The sequence below is a fragment of the Meriones unguiculatus genome, chromosome 21 (assembly GCF_030254825.1).
Source record: "Meriones unguiculatus strain TT.TT164.6M chromosome 21, Bangor_MerUng_6.1, whole genome shotgun sequence".
In the NCBI taxonomy this organism is placed as follows: domain Eukaryota; kingdom Metazoa; phylum Chordata; class Mammalia; order Rodentia; family Muridae; genus Meriones; species Meriones unguiculatus.
Window position 1 is genome coordinate 9,012,551 of NC_083368.1, and position 24,382 is coordinate 9,036,932.

General features: G+C 39.2%; 1 protein-coding gene across 2 annotated transcripts in view; it reads left to right on the forward strand.

Moving 5' to 3' along the window:
* Window positions 1-24,382, forward strand: part of Grid2 (glutamate ionotropic receptor delta type subunit 2) — a 1,564,629-nt gene that overhangs the window by 891,252 nt on the left and 648,995 nt on the right. The gene's annotated exons all lie outside the window — the stretch shown is intronic.

The window sequence follows — 24,382 nt, forward strand, 5'->3', positions numbered from 1 at the left end:
GATTCCTAAGAATGTCAAATCCCCTGATACTCTATGCTGCTGCTGTGTGACAGAAAAACATGGCCGCATCTGGGGAGACGCAGAGCCCATTCAGTGTGAATAGCCGCAGGGTTTGAACAGTCATTTTCTGAAAAAAGGCTGAGAACAGTTAACCAGAATTAGTGTTGAAGAACTATTTGAAGGTTATCCCGGTCAGTAAATCATCTGAATAAAAGATGTATTTGATTGGCCTATCTTTAACTGCAGTGGATTTTTGTTTGTTTCTCTATTAAATTTGAACCAAGTCCCCCTTATATAGTTGGGAGAAGATTTCTAGATGAAGTTTCAATAGTGCTTTTGTTAAAGCCCTCTCCTCTCCAGACTAAGAAACATTTTTGACTTTTGGTTTCTGTGAATTTCAAAAGAATTTCCTATGAGAGAATAGTGGTTCCCCAAAGATGTTTTGTCTGCCCTGGAAAGTGTCATTGTTCCTAAAGAAGGTAATAAAATCAGCACGAAAATAATCAACCTTCTCTATAGGATATCACCGTCTTAATTGACTGCAGACACTTGAATTGATTTTTTAATCTACAGACAAAGGACAAGGTCAGCAAGAGAGGAAGCTGATATTGCTTTACTTTCATAGAGAGATATTTAATGTTCAAGATATAAATGTGAAGTATGGTACTTTGAAAAATTATGCTTTAAAGCGACAAACGTTGGTTACATTTCAGTGTGATTTCTAAACACTATTTAACAAAACTTATTTAGAAAACACTGTGCTGCAGAGTTGGGGGAGGGGTGGAGATAGAGTCAATAAGAGAGTTCTTGCCTAGAATCCATGAGACCCTAGGTTCAACATACATTCATGTGGTCAACCTAACATAAATAACTAACATTTTTTTAAAAAGATGATGAAATCGGTAAGAGGGAATGAAGGAGAGGCAAATCTGGAAGGAATAAGAGGAATGAATTAGGGTAAATATAATCAATATGCATTGTAAGATTATGAAATTCTCAAGGAATCAATAACTATATTTACTAAAACATATTCTTAGGGATTGTTTTTAAATTTACATTTTTAGTAACAGTGGTGAAATGGTGGTACATATCTAACTTTCATTTTATCAAAATGTGGGTTATAATAAGCAAAACTATTAACTATTTTTAAACCCAGTCATTGAAGTTTATGGGGTTAGAGGAAGCCCAGACTGTGTGAAGTCCTGAGTGGGTGTCGGTGTTGACTTGAACTAGCTGTGCTGAGAATCAATGAGTCAGACTCATGTGATTGGCAAATACTGCCCAGGTGAGGCTCAGAGGAATGACAAGGCCTTCCTCTGGTCTGAGTGCAAATGTTGACAGTGAGTACAGAAACTGGCCAGCATAACCGCATCCCCCCTAAAACCTGCTCCCCAACAAAGACTGCCTACCGAGATTAGATAAATCTGACACCTTGTTCAGCTGTATGCAATAGCTCCGTTGCCCTGTTCAACTGTGTTTATTGAACACACTGAACTTCCAGGGTTCCTGCAGGTTCCTGTGTCTCCTAATCTGTCCTTTCATCCTTTCCCAACTGCTCTAATCAGGGAAACCCCTGGAGGCCACTCAAGGACAAGAAGCAAAATTATGTTCTACTCTTTTCTGCAGACTCTTTCCAGTTAGTGGAAGCAATCCTCACTTTTTATTACTGTTGTTTTGGTATTATTTTCCAAATAGTTTTATTAATTCTTTTGTTTTTGAGATCATAATATAATTAAAGTTTTCCCCTTCCTTTTCATCCCACCAAACCCTGCCATATACCCCTATTTGTTCTTTTCAAATCCATGGCCTTTTCCCATTAACTGTTGTTAAACACATAATATGTATATGTATATATATATATACATACATATATGTGTACATATATATTTAAATACATAAATATACCCAGCTCAGTCTATATACTATAGACTGATGTTTCCAGGGCCGATGATTTGGTCTTGATAACTGACTGTGCTATTCTCAGGGGAAGACTATTTCTCCTGCCCTCAGCAAACCATAGTTGACTATAGTTCTATGTGTAAGGTTGAGTCCTCATGGCCTTTCCACAGTCTGCTTTAGCAAATCTCTTGCGTTGCCTTTGTTCAGAATTCATGTTTAGGCAGTCAGATTGTGAGACTATGAGGGTAGCTTCTGACATTACTAGGAGACAGTCTCTCAACAGACTTGATCCTTGACTCTGATAATCTTTCAACCCTCTCTTTCACAATGATCTTGAGATAGATGTATCCATTGGGCTTGTGCTCTACCATTCTGAATTTTGGTTAGTTGTGGTTTTCTGTAATCATCTCTATCTGTTGCAAAGAGAAGTTTCCTTGATGAGGGAAAAGAACTATGCTTATTTCTGGGTATAAGAACAAATATTTAGAATATAGTTAGCAGTTATGCTGGTTTAGGAAAGTGGTGGTTATAGGTTTTCCTTCAAGATCCCAAATTTTACTAGCCCTAGGTAGATAGCTAGGTTTCTAGTAGCAAGCTTGATTATCCTTTTGTTCAACCTGCCTTAAGTCTAATTAGAGGGCTGGCAAGGTTTCTGCATTACTGTCCCCTTAGCATTATCATGCCATATAGGTTATTGCTGTGGTTCACAGAACTCATAACTGGGTGACTGTTGGTTGCTTCTCTCCCTTGGAAGCATGTATGACACCTTGGATATCCTGTAAGCTAGTCTTCAAACAGTCCTCCATCATTTTAGAGCAGGAGCCTCTGGGCCCTATTTCTGTATATGCTGTTAAAAGCAGTAGGAATTTACGTTCCACTTCTTGTGGAAAACCAAAGGCAACAGAAATAAACACTGTTGGAAGTCTTTTTGGCAACCCTAAGAACTCAAAAGAGAGATTTTCATGCCTGATTTGCAGTTTATATTAGATGGTTTGGGCTTTTAGATGAAACATTATCAGCCCAGATGGAAAAAATTATTAAAAAAATGTATAATTTTCATTTCAGGTTTGGTATATATATATATATATGTGTGTGTGTGTGTGTGTGTGTGTGTGTGTGTGTGTGTGTGTGTGTGTATAAGCTTTTTTTCAGCAGATTTGGTTATAAAAAGCAAATAATCAGGGAGGGAGATACCTCCAGAAGATCTTTTATTGTAGAGGATTGTTTTAGCAATTCTGGGTTTCTTGTTATTCCATATGAAGATCAGAATTTTTCTTTCAAGGTCTGTAAAGAATTGTGTTGGTAGTTTGATGGGAATTGCATTGAATCTGTAGATTGCTTTTGGTAAAATGGCCATTTTTACTATGTTAATCCTGCGAAGCCGTGAGCATGGGAGATCTTTCCATCTTCTGCTATCTTCTTCTAATTCTTTCTTCAGAGACTTGAAATTTTTTTCATAGAAGTCTTTGACTTGCTTGGTTAGGGTTACACCAAGGTACTTCATGTCATTTGTGGCTATTGTGAAGGGTGTTGTTTCCCTAATTTCTTTCTCAGCCCTTTTGTCTTTTGTATAAAGGAAGGCTACTGATTTTTTTTTTTTTTGAGTTAATTTTGTATCCAGCCATTTTGCTGAAGGTGTTTATCAGCTGTAGGAGTTCCCTGGTAGAATTTTTGGGGTCACTAATATATACTATCATATCATCTGCAAATAGTGATAATTTGACTTCTTCCTTTCCAATTTGTATTCCCTTGCTCTCCTTCAGCTGTCTTATTGCTCTAGCAAGGACTTCCAGAACTATGTTGAAGAGATATAGAGAGAGTGGGCAGCCTTGCCTTGTCCCTGATTTCAGTGGGATTGCTTTAAGTTTTTCTCCATTAAGTGACAACACATGCTGGAGAGGTTGTGGAGAAAAGGGAACCCTCCTCCACTGCTGGTGGGAATGTAAACTTGTACAACCACTCTGGAAAGCAATCTGGCGCTTTCTCAGACAACTAGGAATAGCGCTTCCTCAAGATCCAGCTATACCACTCCTAGGCATATATCCAAAGATTCTCAAGTACACAGTAAGGACATGTGCTCAACCATGGTTGTAGCAGCTTTATTTGTAATAATCAGAAGCTGGAAACAACCCAGATACCCCTCAACTGAAGAGTGGATATAGAAATTGTGGTACATCTACACAATGGAATATTACTCAGCAATGAAAAACAAGCAAATCATGAAATTTGCAAGTAAATGGTGGGAACTGGAAAGGATCATCCTGAATAAGGTTTCCCAGAAGCAGAAAGACACACAGGGTATATACTCACTTATAGAAATATGTAATATAGGATAAACCTACTAAAATGTTTACACATAAAGAAACTAATCAAGAGGGAGGACTCTGACTAAAATGCTCAATCCCCATCCCGAAAGGCAAAGAGGATGGACATCAGAAGAAGAAGAAAACAGGAAACAAGTTAGGAACCTGCCACAGAGGGCCTCTAAAAGGCTCTGCCGTGCAGACTATCAAAGCAGATGCTGAGACTTATGGCCAACTGTTGGGCAGAGTGCATGGAATCTTATGAAAGAAGTGGGAAATAGTAAGATCTGGAGAGGACAGGAACTCCACAAGGAGAGCAACAAAACCAGAAAATTTGAACATAGGGGTCTTTCCAGAGACTCATACTCCAACCAAGTACCATGCATGGAGATAACCTAGAACCTCTGCACAGATGTAGCCCATGGCAGTTCAGTGTCCAAGTGGGTTCCATAGTAATGGGAACAGGGACTGCCTCTGACATTAACTGATTGGCCTGCTCTTTGATCACCTCCCCCTGAGTGGGGAGCAGCCTTACCAGGCCACAGAAGATGACAATGCAGCCACTCCTGATGAGATCTGATAGACTAGGATCTGAAGAAAGGAGAGGAGGACCTCCCCTATCAATGGACTTGGAGAGGGGCATGTGTGAAGAAGAGAAAAGAAAGGTGGGATCAGGAGGGAAGGAGGGAGGATTTTTATGGGGGGGATACAAAGTGAATAAAGTGCAATTAATAAAAGTTTAAAAATAAATAAATAAATAAATAAACGCAAATCGTAACTGGTATGCAGACCATAGCTAGTATACATACCTCACCACCAGACTTACCACCTAACATTTATTGGAATTTTTCAAAATGAACATTTAGTGCTACTCTTTCAGGTGTGTTTGACTACTACTATTTAGGGCTCTTGATAAGTAGATTTTTCGTAAGTAAACTAAAAGAGCCAAAATCTTTGCTTCCCTTATATTCTTCTCTTTGAACTCAGTGACACAGATGCTGCTTATTTCCAGAGTTGTCTATAAATGAACATATTCATGACAACTGAGCTACAAACTCAATGTGCTTGCCATGTAAGTTTTGTATAGCTGAGGTGGCACAACTTCATTTTCTATTCCTATCATTGTTAATTCTATAAAATAAAAATATTTTAAGAAAGAGAAGAGTCTCCAGCTTCTATTCTGCTTTGTTAAAACAACAAACTCCACTGTGTTTATAAAGGCTTCTTTGTTTATAGCTTTAATAACATTAGAATTTAATATCATTTATTAATTTTATTAAACTACATCTTGATAACCATTATTAATTCAATAGATTAAAGTGGTCTTTGACTTTATAAAGAGGTTTAGTTCAGTTCTTTAGATATATATCCTTTATTTAAGACTCGCTCTATCTTCAACTGATTGGATTTTGGCAGAAGAACAGACCTTTGGTCTTCTGCTGAACCAGCTGACAACTTTGCTTTCCACCAGCAAACATCCAATATTCTTTGGTTTCAAATCACACTGACGTTGGATCTTAAAAACAGCACCTATTTGCTTTCTGAGAACAACTTTTGTTTTAAAAGGTTTTCTCTTAAGTTTCTTAAAGTCATATTTAAAGCTAAAGAGATGACTTTTCCATAGAGGGATTTTAGAAAGAAAGAACACTCATGACTTAACCAAATGATCCCATTTTCCAGCTTTGAAGCTATACTATCTTTTGATCTATTTTTTCCTTTCTGTCAATTTTTAATTGCAATTTTTATCGAATAGGTTGGATCTTGGATATGGTTCTTTATTTACAGAGACCGTCATTCTTCATGAAGTAAATTTAATGAAAAAAAATGATAATGTGGTTTTCAATATCTTTGAAAAATCTCCCTCCATTGCTGCCTAATTTTCCTTTCCTTTCCTCCCTCCCTGTCTCCCTTATTTCCTTCCTTCCTCCTTCCCTCCCTCCCTCCCACTCTCCTTCCTTCCTTCCTTCCTTCCTTCCTTCCTTCCTTCCTTCCTTCCTTCCTTCCTTCCTTTCTCTTTCCTTCTGGTTAAGGTCACATTTTTTCTTTCACTGTAGGGGTATACAAAGTTCAAGAAAACATTAAGTTTAATAGGGTCGTTCTTGGCCAGTGTAGATAAGCCTGCTCATGACAGGCAAGATTTACTATTTGGTGAAGACTCCGATCCTGGTGTGAAACTAACTGGAACTGTGCCAGGCATGGCCTAAAATACTGGATGGGTCCTGGTGTCTGGATCCAGGTTTCCAAGTGAGCAAGATGACCTCAGATGGTGCCGAGACTCACATTGTGTGCACACTACAGTGAGGCTGGGGTCCTGTGTGTGGGTGGGGTGGTCAAGAAGTGTGGGGAAGTGCGCACTGCAGAAGCCTCCGTTCCTTACTTGGTGCGGGCGACTGTGCTGGCTTGACTCCTGGAGCAAAAGTCTTCTACAGGAGGCTAGGAGATGCCTGCTGTCTGGAGGAAGACTACTGGACCACGTAGGCATGCCTAAGCAGGAGCTATAGTTCACTTTCAACCATGATTTACATTCACATATCTAAGAAAATATATCAAACATGACAATAGTCATTAAATTGCTTATTTTTGCTTTTTATTTTTTAAAAAGAAAAGATTCATCCACATTAGATGTTACTTGGCACAAAATGCTTCTTGTCATCTCCTTCCCACTCAAATCTTAACTCACATCTTCCCACAATAATCTGAACTAAAATAGCAAACTCTATTCCTCTGGTCAACACTTCTCGAGTGTACACAGGGCTGCTCGAGGTTCACTTTCAGTAATTAGAAATAGTAAACTCTTGAACAAAACTGAATTCATGTTTTGATTTTAAATGATAATATTTAATAAATTTGCAAAATAGTTTATAATAACCATAAATTATACACAGAATAGCATATAAATATCTTTTCATTACTAAGAGTGTTTTTAAAAACTTATGTAAAAAAAATTGAAAGGGTAGGTATGTGCCTACATAATAGAACACTTGCTGAGAATGCACAAGGCCCTAGATTAAATCACCTCAAAAGAAGGATAAAGGAGTAGAAGGAGGAAGGGAGAGGAATGGGAACAAGGGGAGAGAGAGGGACAGTTTAAGGAGAGCATCGAACAAATAGCTGCAAAAGAATTAGTTGGACACCCTTGCCAATATGTGTGTGGCTAAATCTCTGTCACTAATGTGTTCTGTGTAAGACAAGTCTATGCTACTGTACCACTTCTCTGCATCAGTCAATGTCTCCAGCCTCTGAGTCTTAGTCCCTGAGTTTCATTGATTCAAAGTTCATTTAAAGCATATTTTGTTCAACAACAGGTGTCAGGAAAGGTTTCTCTTTGCAATATTGTCTCGAATGTTGCAAACACGAAACTTCTAAACATTGGGCAAAGCATAGGGAGTCTTGTGAAAGAAGTGGGGGAAGGATAGAAGGACCTGGAGGGGACAGCATCTCCATAAGAAGATCAACAGAACCAACTAACCAGGGACCAGAGTGGTTTGCAGAGACTGAAGCACCAACCAAGGACCATACAATGGACTGGACCTAAGCTTCCTACACAGATGTAGCCAAAGGGCATCTTAGACCTCATGTCTCATGTGGGTCCTCTAGTAAGGGGAGCCAGGGCTGTCTCTGACATGGACTCTGTTGCCTGCTATTTGATCATTTCCCCTTGGCTTGACTGCCACAGGGGGAGAGGATACACTCAGTCATGATGCAATCTGATATGCTGGTTGGGTTGGGAGGGGGCACCCCTTTTCTGAAAAGTAGGGGGCAAGGTATAAAGGAAGAGAGAGGAGGGTGGGACTGGGAGATGAGAAAGGAGGGGGCTATGGTTGGGATGTAAAGTGAATTATTCAATTAATTAATTAAAAAAAACTTCTCTATTATACCCAAAATAACATCATCTCTGGTAGACAATCAGTGTTTTCACTTGTCTTTTTAAATTTTTTTATATTAACCACTGTTTATTCACTTTGTATCCCAGCTGTAGCTCCCTCCCCCATTCCCTCCCAATGCCACCCTCCCTCCCTCATCTCCTCCCATGCTCCTCTCCAAGTCCACTGACAGGAAAAGTCCTCCTCCCCTCCCATGTTGCCTTTTTAATATGTCTGTAGCATTCGTATTCTGTCCCATATACTCTATGTTTAAAGATCATGGTGATTGAACAATTAAGTTCAGTGTATTATTAAGAGTAGTGTCTAATGAAAATAACCATGGTTTTGAAAAAGAGAAACAGTAATTTGTCTGGACAAGAACTGAATAAGAAACATAATTCTCATTTCTTAACTTTTTAACAAAGTAAAAAAAACAACCACAAAAAAATGTTATTTAAAACAAGTTCATAAATCACCTAAAGAAGCTGAAAAATGAAGTCTTATCATTGGCCAGAATACTTTTGGGGGAAATGTAGGCCCCTATAGTAAATACATTATATTCTAAAATATTTAATCAAGACCTTGAATGATAAGCAGTGCAGTGAATTGTCTAGAGCGTGTGTTATAAAGATGTAAATCAGCCTGTCTTTTTTATTTTTATCATTTTGTAATTAAAAAAAAAAAAGAAAGAAAGAAAAAAAGCAATAGAGCAACACATCTCCGAGAGGAATTAGAGCACTGCCTCACATGAGTGAGGTTCTGGGTTGAATCCCCCATGCCGAAGAGGGGACAGAAATGTTCTGCTTATATGAAGACTTAACCACACAGTTAACCAGAATTAACCACCATGCAAACTGCACTGCAAGTGGTTTGCGCATGTTTGTAAAAGCAAGCCTATGAAAGCCATGTACTGCCCACCATGCTTCTGTGGCCAACGAAGACTCAGTCTGTAGAATGCAGTAGACATTTTAAGACTCCACAATCGATCCCCCAGTGTTTATAACAAACAAAAGCAAACAGGTCACACAAAAACACAAGAGCCCTTCAACAACTGTGATCTTCAGACCACAGAATGGGCCTTACTTCTTGTTCTCCTCCAAAAGTAATTACTGTCTAAGTCACATGAAGACAATCTTGTAACATTTCTGACATCAAGCCACCCTGGAAAGACAGCATTTAAGCTTATCAATCTATCTTTTCAGGATGCTTTCAAACTGTTTTATGGAAGAACAGTGGTGGCACTCAGCATTGTAGCTGTCAGCTCATGTTTTAGAGTCTGAAGGAAGCAACAAGAGCATTCCTAAACAGGATTAAGTCTCTGTCTCCTACTTTTATATTCTGACCAAAGAAAAATGTAAATTGCCCTGACTATCAAATTTTTCTGTGAAATAATGCAAAGTATTTGAGCAAGCTATGAAATATATGAGAAATTCAATAGTTCTTTGTGCTTTGTAAAATCGCCCAGAGAAATATTGACAATTCTCCAGGTGACTTTATGACATATGGACTTGACATTACTGTTCAGCGCCATGGGCTCTGCCCTGGTGAGAGAAACACACTCGAGTCAGAATTTATAGATCTTGATAAGATAGTTTCTCAAAATGAAAGCCAACTAAAGGACAGGCTGTATGTGGCAGTCTTCTGGATATTTCTGTCTTTTTACTTTATTTCAAGTTGAAACAAGCTTTTATATATCATATATTTAAAAGCTTAGCAGAAATAATTCCTTACTGTTTAACTTGAAATGGCATCTAATAAATAATGATGAAATAACTTGTAACCAAGACAGACCTTATCTCTAGTGAAGAAAGAAGGCACAACATGACAATAAAATAAAGTTACTAATGTTTACAAGTAGAAAAAAACTCAATTCTAGTAAACAGTAACACATTATCCCACACGGAAAATAAGGGAAATCAAAGTAATTGATGCAAAGCTAAGGTTTGCAATGCAGTTACTGAAGCATCAATAGCAATGCTTTATGGAGCTTACAAGATATTTTAAAATATATGCTTAAAAGGCAGTGTTCTTTCTAATCAAGGTTTTTGGGGCCTTCCATCTTTGGGAGGGTGTTTTCCTCAGCTACTTCTGACACACTCTCTTGTGCAGGTTGGCCGACACCGCCATCTTTTCCAGATTCCCCATCAACAGCAGTGGAGTTCTCTTTGGACAGAGATCGCATCATCCTTTCTCATCCAAACCTTTCCAGAAACACTGATTATGGTAGATCTCTGTGACTCTGAAAGGTCTAATTATTTTCTTAAACCTTTTAGGTAGTGCACATCCATGTCAGGCCATTGTTGTCCAAGCCTGACTGAGCTCTTTGTAAAGGGATAGGTACCAGCCATCACCTATCATCACAACGTCCTCAGCATGACATCACTCAGGCACTTCTCAGAAGTGTTCATTCACAGCCCTCATTAAAGACCTTCTAACTCTGCAGTAGGCCCCGCAAAGTGATTTACAAAGTTCTTTAGGTGGTTCTCATATACATTAAAGTGACACTTGCTGGTGTGAAGAATTCCCAATACACTGCACATAGTTTTACTGGAATTTTAGAGTGTGCTAATGGGTTACAATAGAAAGTACTATTTTAGAATACATTATGAATCACTTTAATGTCTCAAGAATTTTGTTCTTAAGATTCTCATTTCATGTTAGGAACCATTGTCTTTTCATGGAAACAATTGTGTGTTTTGTGTGGGAAGGCTGACTCAGTTTAAATTACTGGAACAGATTCTGAGACAAGTATTCTCGTAGAGAAGGCTCATTAAGGAGGACTTCCAGAAACTATGGTGAGAAACTGTAAGGACAAAAGGTGGTCGAGACTGTCTTACCAAAAATGGGATATGGCTGTAGGCAGATGAGGCTCCATCTGAGGAAGACGCTTGTAAAAAACTGCTTATGTAATAGATGTCAAATTTGGCATCCAGAAAGTGCTTGGTGTCCAGTGCATAGAAGTCAGTACTATAGCCAGCCCATGGGAGAGAAGAAACTTCAAAGCAAGTCAAACAACAAAGGAAGCCAGAAGCTGAAGAAGAAAGCTGTGACCCTCTGGAGGAGCCAGGGCTGGGTGAGTTTGTAAGGAGAGGGGAGATATTGAGGAGACACTAGGGTTCTTTTTATATGTGTACATGTTCATGTCACCTCTACATAGATTACATGATTTCTTTCAGGTGTGTGTGGGGTGTGTGTGTGTGTGTGTGTGTGTGGTCTACCATCAAGGTCTATCTCGAGGACTCATAACTTCTGACATCAAAACTCATAACTCAGAAGAGCTGCTTTTTTCTGCTCATCTCCATTCTTGGAAGCGGAACTGTCCCTTAAGTGGTTTCAGAGGTTTCCTGGATGAAGAATTAAGTGCACTATCATTGAAAGAATGAATGTCCAGATATGCACGGGCTTTCCAAGCTTTAGAATCACCCTTTTGTAAGGAAGAAGGTGAAGGCATTCATTTGCTTCCCCATTTGGTGAGCTTTGACTTCAGCAGTCCCAGCGTTTGCTCCATTTCTAGGATATGTTTGAGTTTATTCCTGCACTTACTTTATGATACTTCCCCATCACATTCTAGCCTTTCTGCTTTGAATGAAGATTGCTTTAATCACTCCTGATTTGGAAAGGGCAGAATCTGGGAACCATCTGCACTTGTTGAGCTTTGTCAAATTTTGAATCTTTATAATGAGCAAAGTTACTTGTCCTTATTAGGAACACAGGCTAACAAAACTGGTTGAAGTTTGAATGTGACTACCTGGGAGAATGGAAAAAGAATAAAACTGAGTATACATGAAAAAGAATTGTAGTCAGAATTAAGGGTCTGGTAGAGGTTAGAAGTTATTTATTTGCAGTGGCACCAAAAACATGCAGGGGGTATTCTATTTTTTAAGAAAGAGGGAGTAATGAATTTTAAGATGTGTTAATGAGTCCTGAAGACAGCTGGACTCATTAATGCATCTTAAAATTCAGGAATAGAGCTTCCTCAAGATCCAGCCATACCACTTATAGGCATATATCCAAAAGAGGCTCAAGTACACAATAAGGACATTTGCTCAAACATGTTTGTAGCAGCTTTATTTGTAATAGCCAGAAGCTGGAAACAACCCAGATGCCCCTCAACTGAAGAATGGGTGCAGAAATTGTGGTACATCTACACAATGGAGCATTACTCTGCAAGGAAAAATAAGGAAATCATGAAATTTGCAGGTAAATGGTGGGATCTGGAAAGGATCATCCTGAGTGAGCTGTCCCAGAAGCAGAAAGACACACATGGTATATACTCACTCATATAGACATATAACATAGGATAAACCTACTAAAATCTGTGCATCTAAAGAAACTAATCAAGAGGGAGGACCCTGACTAAAACCCTCAATCCCCATCCTAAAAGGAAAAGAGGATGGACATCAGAAGAAGAAGAAACAACCTAGGAACCTGCCACAGAGGGCCTCTGAAAGGCTCTGCCCTGCAGACTATCAAAGCAGATGCTGAGACTTATGGCCAACTGTTGGGCAGAGTGCATGGAATCTTATGTAAGAAGTGGGAAATAGGAAGATCTGGAGAGGATAGGAACCCCACAAGGAGAACAACAGAATCATAAAATTTGAACACAGGGATCTTTCCAGAGACTCATACTCCAACCAAGTACCATGCACGGAGATAACCTAGAACCCCTGCACAGATGTAGCCCAGGGTAGTTTAGTGTCCAAGGATTACATAGTAATGAGAAGAGGGACTGCCTCTACATAATCTGATTGGCCTGCTCTTTGATCACCTCCCCCTGAGGGGGGAGCAGCCTTACCAAGCCACAGAAGATGACAATGCAGCCACTCCTGATATGATATGATAAAGTAAGATCAGAAGGAAGGAGAGGAGGACCTCCCCTATCAGGGACTTGGGGAGGGGCATGCATGAAGAAGGGGGAGGGAGGGTGGGACTGGGAGGGAAGGGGAGAGGGGCTAATGAGGGGATACAAAGTGAATAAAGTGTAATTAATAAAATAAAATTTAAAAAAGATAGAAAGGGAAAAGAAAAGAAAAGAAAAGAAAAGAAAAGAAAAGAAAAGAAAAGAAAAGAAAAGAAAAGAAAAGATACTTCATACCTGCCATCCTGAAGTGGCATAGAGGAGGAGACCAGCTGCTTAGAACCCTGGATACTGCCCATCGTTGCCAAACCCGACACCATGGCAACTGTTTTTACTGTCGGCATGAGAAACAGAAGGAATGGCTTCAGAGACTGTGAAATGCAGGACAGTGTAATGTTCTGATTACTGAGTTGGAGGATTAAGGGTCAAATTTCAAGTAAACATATGAACACTTAGAGGATGACAGACGCCACAAATAGTTCAGTTGATGGCCATGGAAGTTCACATTTTGTATTTGTATTCTTTTTCTTTTACACAGTTTGTAACCAATGAGGATTACATTGACATCTTGTCATTCTAGTCACTAATCTAATATTCTCGAAACTTCTTGAAAGCAAAGTCTCCATATAATATAGAGTGAGCTAAAAGATAACAGAAATGTTGAATGACATGTCTTATAATGAATAAGAGTAAGTAATCAGCTTCACCAATGAGGAGTTATGAATAATAGCGGATAGAGCCCAGCGAACACAGAGGCTTTCACTACTGTTTAAACAGCAGGAAACCCATAACCTGCCTAAATGTAGGCACTTGATGCCTAGTCGTTTTGTTGTGTGGCACAGTCCCGGGAAATCATTGCTGAGTTTCTCCTCTCCCACCATTTGATCCTTCCTTCTGTGGTAAAATTGCATAGCTATGCTGTGATGAAATTGCAGTAATAAGTTTCTTTGGATAAGGATAAGATAGAGAAACACAGACACACAACAAACGTGAATGCATACTTACACTGAGCAGATGTGTATAAAGCTCTTATAAAAGGATATAAAACCTTAAATAATATAACATAGGCATGTGTATGAAGCTTTATAATTAATAATCTGTTGATATTGTAGCAGATTACACACATCAGAAAGGAATGTGAAGACCTATGAACAGACTTTCTTACACCAGATCAGCACAAAACGCGCATGGGTTGGAGCAATAGTGTAAGTGTTGAAGCTGCTCAAGTTCTTCTATGGTTTATTCCTTACCTCTCCAAGATGTACACAAGTTCACAAGTTATCATGAATTGATGTAAATAACGAGGACTGAGGTGTGCCAGAAGACTGTTCTGCAGCCTTCAGTTTGACCACATTTCTCATTTTATAAAACGGCATAATAATTTCTGCAACTACGAGAAACAGAGCTAGGAAAAATTTTCATGTAAGAACTATGAAAAATCACTGCTTTCTACTTATTCCTAATCTTAAGCTTTTAATCAATTACTCAATGTTTTTCCCCTCATTTTCTTCTTATTATTCTTCTTATTTTATTTTATGAGTGTTTGCTTGAACGTATGTATTTGTTTAATGTGAGTATAGAGCCCACAGACGCCAGAAGAGGACTTCATAGGCCCAAGAACTGGAGGCAAAGATAGTTGTGAGTTGTCCTGTTGGTTCTGGGAACCATGTCTGGTTCATTAGCGTGAGGAGCAAGTGCTCTTAACCATTGAGCTATCTCCCACTCCTTATATACATATGTGTGCATTTATTAATATACATAATGCTCACTGTAGAGCTTAAATGATAAAGATGGTGGGATTTAGCAAAATATTTATACATACATAATTTTAATCTTCATGCTTGTATAATTTTCTTGGGGAGACAAAATTTGCAAACACATATACACACATGCACAGAATGTGTGTATGTTATATTTAAAACTCAGAGCATTCATGTATATATATATATATATTTAATTATCTAGTGCCTCACACATAGTAAGTACTCAACAAATATTAAATTGCATTACTTTAATAACTGATGCACTACAAAAATTATTTACTAAACTATGTTTAGTAAAATATGTTGTTGATCTTAGCACCAGATTTATGGAAATGCTACATTCATGACTGATTAAAGAAGAGGACATCCCAGGCAGGCATGGAAATGGTGCTCTTATTCTTGGGAAGCTTACCAAAGCAATGAGACAGTACATAAAATGCAACATGTTCTCTCAACTCTGAATAAGTACAATTTCCTCAGGGCTGATGAAGGTTGAGTCATAGAATCAGGTAACTCAGAGGTGGAATAAAATTGCCTTGCACAATAGAGATAGGGACAAAAAAGAGAAACTATTGGAAAAATGGTTATTCAAGGTAAGATAGAGAAGAAATCAGAAGAAGGAACCCAAGGTGTCAAAGTTCTCTCTGTGAAGGGCCATCTGTGGCTCTGGCTGTTATCAGCACATTTGCCTTTGAGAAACTCTTTTATATTCTCTCTCCTTTTCTTTTCTTCCATTTCCCCTTCTTCCCTGTCTTTCCTTTTTGTTTGCTTTGAGCTAGGAAAAAAAAAAAAAACAACTTTATAAATCTTGCCAGTTCAGCACCAATATGCCCCCAAACTGTCATTTTAAATCTTGTTCAAACTCCTACTAAAGGCTCACTCATTTATGTTGTCAGTCACACCAAGGAACTAATTTATCCTACCAATGATCATTTAACCATTAAAAATAATTAAATACTTTAACAGTGTTTCCTAGTTGTTCTAAAGTCAGCATGTTAGAATGTGATGAAAGGAAAAAGGACGTGCCATTTTGTGTCAGAATTTTAGAAATAGTTTTGGAGTCTTGGCAGGTTCCATTGGTAAAGTGCTGCATGTACAAACATGAGAGACTCTGATTAGGTGGCCAGCACCCCCATAAAAAGCCAGAGGTAACACTGTACGCTTTAATCCCAGAGGTAGGGAGTGGAGGTGGAAGATCCCTGGACTGTATTTGACCAGGCAGTCTGGCAGAATTGGACAGGTCTACATGCAACTAGAGACCCTGCTTCAAAACATAAAAGGAAAGCTGGGCCTGATCTTACATGCCTTTAATTCCAGCACTTGATAGGTAGAAGCAGGAGGATCTTTGTCAGTTCAAGTCCAGCCTGGTCTACATAGAGTGAGTTCTATATAGAGGACTATGTAGAGAAACCCTGACCCCCTCCACACACACACAAAGGAAGAATCGAGAGAGTTTTAGAGAGATATACCAGCAGTTAACAGCACTGGCTACTCTTTCGGAACATCTGGCTTTAATTCTGTAGAGATTCACAACTGCCTGTAACTCTAGGTCCAACCTATCCAGTTACCTTTTCTGACCTCTGCAGATAGATACCAGGCATGCACCTGGTTCACAGACATCCATGCAGGAAAACACTCTTACACAAAAAATAAAGTTTATATACAGTTAATGTATATAGTAAAGAGTGACTGAGGAAGATGCAAAACCAACCCTGCACTCCCATGCACAAACTCACACACACACACACACACACACACAATCTTGGCACAGTATGTCTTTGATTGATACAGCAAAGACACAAGAACCCTGTAATGTCAACAGAAACTAAAGAAAGAAATTTAAATAGAGGCAATTGTGATGGCAGATGTCTCTATCCCAGCACTAAAGATCTGGGAGAAAGAAGATGAGGTCAAGGCCAACCTTAGCTGTTTCTTGAATTCAAGGCCAAATAGGCAAAACCAAAATGATTTTAAAAGAGAAGTAGAAATGATAATACAGTACTCCATCGACCTAATGATAATCATCAAACTTTCTATTCTTGTCAAAGTACTGAAATTTTCAGTTTACTTTTAGTCACCGTTCAGTCTTTGTTGAACCGTACAGGACACAGTAAGATGCTCTACATGATGTGATGAAGGCAGAGTGTGTTTTCTTGCATAGCACCCATCTTTACACATTTAGAAACAGTTGGTATCACAGTGCTGGCCAGCTCTCTTCCTCTCTTCCGTGGCTTGATTCCATCTCCCAGGGGGTGTGGGAAGACCGAATTGCACAGCAGAAACAATGAATCTGGCAAATCCGTTTATGAAATAACTTTGGCAGTAATGGCAAGAGGATTTGGATGGAAGTGTTTGTGATCTTCCAGCTGGAAGATCAGAGCACAGCTTCCAAAGCAAAAGGCAGAAAGTGGGATGGCAGATAGTGGCTGCTTGGAGAAAGCAGAAGAGAGCCAGGGCTCCATGCTGAGCTCAGAACCACAGACAAGACAGTGAGCTGTGGAAAGCCCCCTGCTCCCCAGTATCTACTGAGGACTTCTGGTGCCATCTGCTGGATCAAATTGGGACTTCAGATCACATGTGTGTGAGCACTTCACTGCCCCCTTATTGCTTGCTTCTGTGCTAGAGAAGCATGCTAGAGAAATGGCACTCCCAAGTACCCGAATGTGAGCGTGTTTACTGAGCCTTAGGAAGAACAGAGCATAGTGCTGAGCAGTCACTAGCCTCAGGTGCACTGTGCTTCTGTTCTAGACCTTGCTCTGTGGCCAGGTTGACCTTCAAGGACCACTGGGACAGTGGGATGGAGAGTTTCTACTTCAATCAAAAATTCCTTTCAGAAAATCGCTTATGAACTAACTACCTCTTGTTACCTTCTTTATATACTTTATTGGAAAAAATACGGTGGCGTGGTTTGGTTTTGTCTCTTTGTTTGTTTGTGGAAACAAAATGGCCTAAACTGCTAGGTCTGATTTGGGACTTACATGAACATAGAAGTTCACCAGCTCTTCTTTCTTTCTGAAAGCAGAATGCCTGTGCATTCTGTAGGCCTACTGTGGAGCTCTTTTCGCAGACTGCAAAGTATCTCAATGAATTTTAGAGGTTGTGGAAATGTATGGTCACATTGACATTAACTCCAGTTCTCAAAATGTTTTAATCACATGACATTTACAGTATGAGAAAACGATTCTTTATAAAATCCATTTTGGAATTTTGTCAGTCTGAACCTCTCACCCTAGAGACCATTAACACTTCCATTAAGCCACATGGAGCTGATATTCATTGCAAGCTTAGCATGGTCCACTGTGTTGTATCCTCCTGATGATAGGATTATACAGGAACTGTCTTTATTCTTATTGACAAACGGAGAAGCTGAAGCTTGCCAACTTGGTAGTTTATGCAAGGTTACATGAAGAAGATACAATGAAAGCATTGACTCTGACTTTCAAGTTGATGTTTAGGAATATGGAGCTCCATAATATGATCTAAAGTATATTACATATTAGTGCCTTTCCTGTTCATTACACGTCTGAATCGATGTTGGGCACTTTGAAGAACCATGTACTACTAACTGTGCTCAGCTTCATTGAACCTCCTGATTTTCACTGTATCTGGTTGTAGAACATTGGCTAACATTGTGGAATGTGAAACATTGTTGCATAGAATGCAGTTCTAGCAATGCTGACTCAAGTTATGTTATTGCAGATGAGGAGGCAGAAGGGAGTAGCTCTTCCACTTTTCTCTGGCTACCTTTTCTGGAATAAGCCTCGGAGCCTTCCCCTCACCGACTTCCACCTTGCGTCTGGCATAGGTAGGAAGAGGAAAGCGAACAGCAGCTAGCCTGGCTTCTGTGGTGCACCGCAAACCCTTGTCTAAATATTCAGTGCCTCCTGAAAAGGAAACAAGTGTAATTCAGTTGAGCCACAAGCTTGAGTGAAATAACAGCATGTTGCTGTTATTATTTAGTCAATTAAATTGTCTTCTGTACTTGTAGATCTGTTCAGCACTTAATCCCAGTGAGATCCACGCTCCGGCAGTGTGCTTGATTTCCTTTGCCTCAGACTATCTTATTTAACACAAGTAAGGATTTGAGAGCGAACATTGGAAGACATGATGATAAATTGTTGGGCCTTACTAAAGACTCAGAAGTCCTAAGGTCCTGCCAGTGACAGATGGTCTGTCCTTACTCATGGCTCGTCTCCCTGACAGGGCTTGGTTCCTTCCTCACCTTCGTTTTTGCTGAATTCACTTAAAGTAAGCTCAGCCTTGAGGAAGGTGGAAGGTCTCCTTTGTTATAATCACATCGCTAAATGTAGAAGTGGACCGGGCTCCACAGCACCACACTGTGTGGGGGACAGGCTCTTCCGTACACTCCTAAGTTCCCATGTCTCATGCTGAAAGAGACTCACGTGGTTAGGATGTTCAAAATATATTAGCAAGAAAAGCCCCTATTCTCACAGCTCCTGTCCCTCTGCTGAGTTCAGTTGCTGTTCTACTGGATAGCTTTGCTCTGCTTTGCAGCTTTCCCTTATGACTTGCTGTTTGCTTTGGGCTGTCCAGGGGCAATGTAGTCTTTCAGGCCTGCTTTTCTGACTCATCATGGTAATAAATGCTATTACTGAATTATGAATACTTCACTATTTTGTTATGACATAATATTTTTGAAATTTTGTTTAAAAAAACCCAACTAGAATTTACTAATAACCCACACAATGAGACCTCAGAATTGTAACACTGGTTTGCTTGGCTTTGAAAGAGATCTTATTACCTAAATAGATAGATAAATGATAGATCGATAGATTGGTCAGTCAATAAGATAGATAGATAGATAGATAGATAGATAGATAGATAGATGGGTGATAGGTAAATTAAAATTTAAAAATTTAAAAAGAAGAGGGGAGTTTCAATCCAGTAAAATGTGAGCTGTGCTATTCAAGTAAGACAGATGGGGAAAGATGTATACTATTGTAGTTGCTCTGACAAAAACCAGAATCTTTATGGAAGAAGAGGGCGATAGAAAGACCTGGAGGGGACAGGAACTCCACAAGGAGAACAACAGAGCCAAAATACCTGGGCCCAGGAATCTTCAGAGAAGAGACCAATACTACAACTAAGGACTGTGTATGGAGAGAACTAGATCCCCTGTTCAGAGGAAGCCCATTGGCCACTCTGTTCCCCTTACTAGGACACCCTAGTGTCTAGGAACAAGGGCTGTCTCTGACATGAACTCAGTGGCCTGCTCTTTGATCACCACGCACTGGGAGGTGCAGCCTTGCCAGGCCACCCAGGAAGATAATGCAGCAGATCCTCATGAGACCTGATACGATAGGGTCAGATAGAGGGGGAGGTGGTCCTCCCCTATCAAGGGACAGGGCATACAAGGAGAAGAGGCAGACTGGGTGGGTCTGGGAGGAGATGAGGGAGAGGGCTGTAGTGGAAATCCAAACTGAATAAATTATAATAAATAAATATGTAAATAAAATTAAAGCAAAAACCTGACAAAGATTTTTAAAGGGGGTTCAATTTTGATACAGTGTGTCAGAAGCAACACAGTCCATTTTAGCTGAGAAGCCAGGGTGGCAGCCAGGGAGGATGTGTCAGAAGTCAGGAGAGAGAGAGAGAGAAGTTTTTTTGGGGGGGAGATGCTCAAGCCCAGGACCTGCAAGAGCCAGACGTGGCATCAGATTCCCTGGGACTGGCATTACCAGCAGTTGTGAGCTGCAGTGTGGGTGCTGGGAAACAAACCCAGGCCCACTGGCAGCGCATGCGCTTAACTCCTGAGCTTTTTCTCCACTCTCCCGTTACATATGTATGTCAGTATAACTTTGTATTTATTTTAAAAGCATGGATTCCCCTGGGAAGGCAGAGCTCGGGGCCCCAGACTATGCAATGGCGCCGCTTGCGTTCATGGCGCGTCTTTGCAACTCAGATAAGCGTCTCCGGGAACAACTTCACAGACATAGCTGAGATACGTTTCCGTGGTGAGTCTAAATCCAGTCAAGTTGACAATGCGAAGACAGCATTGCAAAAAAACAATCTCTCTCAATTAAATTTTAACATAACTATATAAATACAAAGAACTTAGAAATTCTAGGATGCCCTGAAATAATTAAAATAGTGATGTCTCAAACCCTGAATTTGGTCCTTTAACCAGAAATGCTACTAATTTGATGCAATATTTTTGAAACTGTTATTATATGTAAAAAATTAATATTATTAAAGATATTTAATGTGACTTGGATTTCCAGTGATCATCTGTCATTCCTTATCTACACTCACCTCCAGAGTCCCCTTTTCGTAAATGTGTCTGTTTTAGGAATGAGCGCTGTCAGCTTCGGCTGCTAGTCTAGGAGAAGGGTAGCGCTGTCACCCTGACTCTCCTTTAATTCTCTGGTGGGTTTCACGGTCTCTGATATACCACTTGTGCCCTCTACTATAATTCAGGTAGTAGTCATTTAAGTTCCTAATGTCTTGGCTGTTGAGCTCCATCCTCTTTTATGCCGCTTTCCAAATGATCTTTCCAGCTTTCTAATCACTTTAAAATATTGCCTTCTTTCAGTAACATTCAGTTAAAACAAGAAATCCAAGAAGAGATGTGATATTATTAATTCATGAACAAATTAACCTTGACCTAAAGAAAGTCTATTCCCCTTTTAGTGGTCATTTCTTCAGATAAATTTTTGTATGTATTAAAGTAAAAAATAAAAAAGTGGTTCTTTGAAACTTACTGCTTCAGTACTACATGGATTTGTATGTATACATATTCTTCATCATACGGTTAAAGGGACAGGACATCACTGACTTTTCATCACTAAGTGTCATCCTAACAGCAATTTCTTTCCTTCTACAATCAAAACTACACTTATAGAAAAAAAAATCTCAAATATCTAATATCCGCTAAAATGCACAGGGTAAAACTCATAATTCTCAGATCAAGTCTTTATCAATTTACAGAAGCTCAAGTTGTTCTGGTAATTCTGTTAATTAAAATTTACGATGATAAATAGGTACAGAGAAGGTATATGGCAAGAGATGCTGAACTGCTGTATGTAAACCCAAAATGTAGTGCCTCATATTAGCACAGTGTGACAGCAGAGAATGTGAAGAAAAGTTCTTCTCTGCACTGGAGCCAGCGTAACTGGCGAAGTGTCCCTGGGCACAGCACAGTGGCCTGGTCCACATGCTGTACAGTTGAGCAAGCAGGCACAGACACACAGGCACACAGGTGTGGAAGTGTCCTGCCGCACTTCTGCTCCCATCATCTGGGCAAAAAGAAAGAGATGGGACTAATGATTTTAAAAACTGCACCAGCAGAGGACTGGCCAATTTGAAAGCCTCACAGGGGCCCTAACAGACACTGTCTTCCAAGCACATGAGGCATTCAGATGGAATACTCAAACATACTCAAACCGAGGGACACATAGTGGCCCACCTATGGGGAAGAGGCCTCAGCTCATAATTTGAAAATGAACTGATATGTTTATCTGTAGTAAATGCAAATAGCTTCTTCCTTGTTTCAAACTTATACTGCTGAAATAATTTTGTATAGTAATGTTTCTGGGGGAAATGAAGAAATGGCAGAGTATTTCTCTACTGTCCATGAACGAAGGTGGACTGCATCGTGGTCTGGGATGAGAAGATTGGATCATGGTCTGGATGAGACAGTTGCACCATGGTCTGGAGTAATATGCTTGCATCATGGTTTGCGATGAGAGGATTGGATCATGGTCAGGGATGATACTTTCACGTCATTGTTTGGGATGAGACGCTGGCGTTATGGTCTGGATGGGACAGTTGCATCATGATCTGAGATGAGAAGATTGGTTCATGGTCTGGGATGAGATGCTTGTATTTTTCCCTTGTGTAAGTTCCAGACTGTTCTGTGCTCTCTCCTGATTATTTCAAGCCGTGGTGTAAAAGATCACTTTCACTCTCTGCACAAACTATTCACATTAACACTTAGCGATCCCTCAGTCTTGCGACAAAATTACTTCTTAACAGTAACTACGTGCAATGTTGAGTTCTCCTACTTGAATTTTCTTATGTGTCCACATGCATAGACTGCCTTAAAAAGGGCAATTTCACCTATTTTTCTTTCTTTTTTGATATTAATATTATTTAGAAGTGCTTTCCTTCTATGTTACCTGCAGCTTGGCCTTAACTTTTTTCTAATCCATGTTTTAAGGGTTTTCCCCATATGTACAAGCGTTTTTCCATTTTATACAGAGATAGATTTTCCTAACAACCAAATGTTGGGTTTCTATTTTTGTAAATTCTGATGGAATTTTCACTTACTTTCTAATGCTTTTCATTGTTACTAAATCATTGATATGCTTCTAAAACTATTAATGAAGAAAATAAAAGTATAAAAAGAAACTTTGCTATTACTAATATAAAGTTAAAAGGTATTTTTCTATAGTTAAAACTGGAAATTGTCACATGTCATATCCTTTATTAAAAAGTTCACCTATAAATGATCATGTATATACCCTAAAAAATAAATTAAAATAATCATGAAAGTAGAAAACAAACCTTCATTTTTCTGATAACTCATTATTTGTATTATTCAGCAAGTGTATGGTATTCAAAAGACATATATTGAACTCACATAAGATATCAATATTTAAAACAGGTGCAAATAATTATCTTTGAATTGAAAAAAAATCTTACGGTACAACAAATATGCACCCAATTACATTTCTCCTTATTCAAGACACCTTTGCAACGGTGTTTCCCCCTAGGACCAAGAACAATCCCTAAAACCAGTTAATACTTTGAGACATCTTTGGCAGTTCATGGAAAGCATCTTCACTTGTGACCATGCCTAGTCTATAGATATTACCACTAAAAATACAGCAATAATTTGTTACAGAGCATCCTCACTCATTATGTGCTGCTCTTGACATAAACTGTAACAGCATGTCTTAGAAAATGTATAATAGGAAACTTTATTATTATGTGTAAGACGGAAACTTTGGTACAAAAGCTACACATACGCACTTACACACATATGCACTTACACTCATAGCTATATATGTAAACATAAACACAGCGAGAGATACATGCACATGTTCGTTCAGAGCCTACTAAGCTCATTTTTGGCCTATGTCAAATATTCAAAGTTCATCAACAAAGGTTGCTATTCCACCGGGAGTGGTGGTCCATATCTTTAATCCCAGCATTTGAAGGAAAATGGTAAAATCTCTGACTGTTCCAGGCCAATGTGGTCTATATAATGTACTGCATGTCACCCAGCCAGAGTATTAATTGGTTTTATCAGCCTAAAAGCTATAAAAATTTCCTATCAACACATATTGTGACTATAGTATAAATAGCTCTTACTGTTTTACAGTTTAACTTTAGAACTGAATCTACTGCTCCTTCCTTCCTTCCTTCATTCCTTCCTTCCTTCCTTCCTTTATTCCTTCCTTCCTTCCATTTTCTTTTTTTCTTCCTTTTTTATTGTTTTTCAACACAAGGTTTCCCTGTGTAACCTTGACTGTCCTGGATGCACTTTGTAGAACAGGCTGGCCTCAAACTCACAGAGATCCACCTGCCTCTCTCTCCCCAAGTGCTGGGATTAAAGTGCACCACAATACCAGGCAAAATATCTACATATCAACACTTCCTTCCTTTCTTTCTTTCTTTCTTTCTTACTTTCTTTCTCTTTTTTTTTATTTGAATCTACTTCAAATACACACA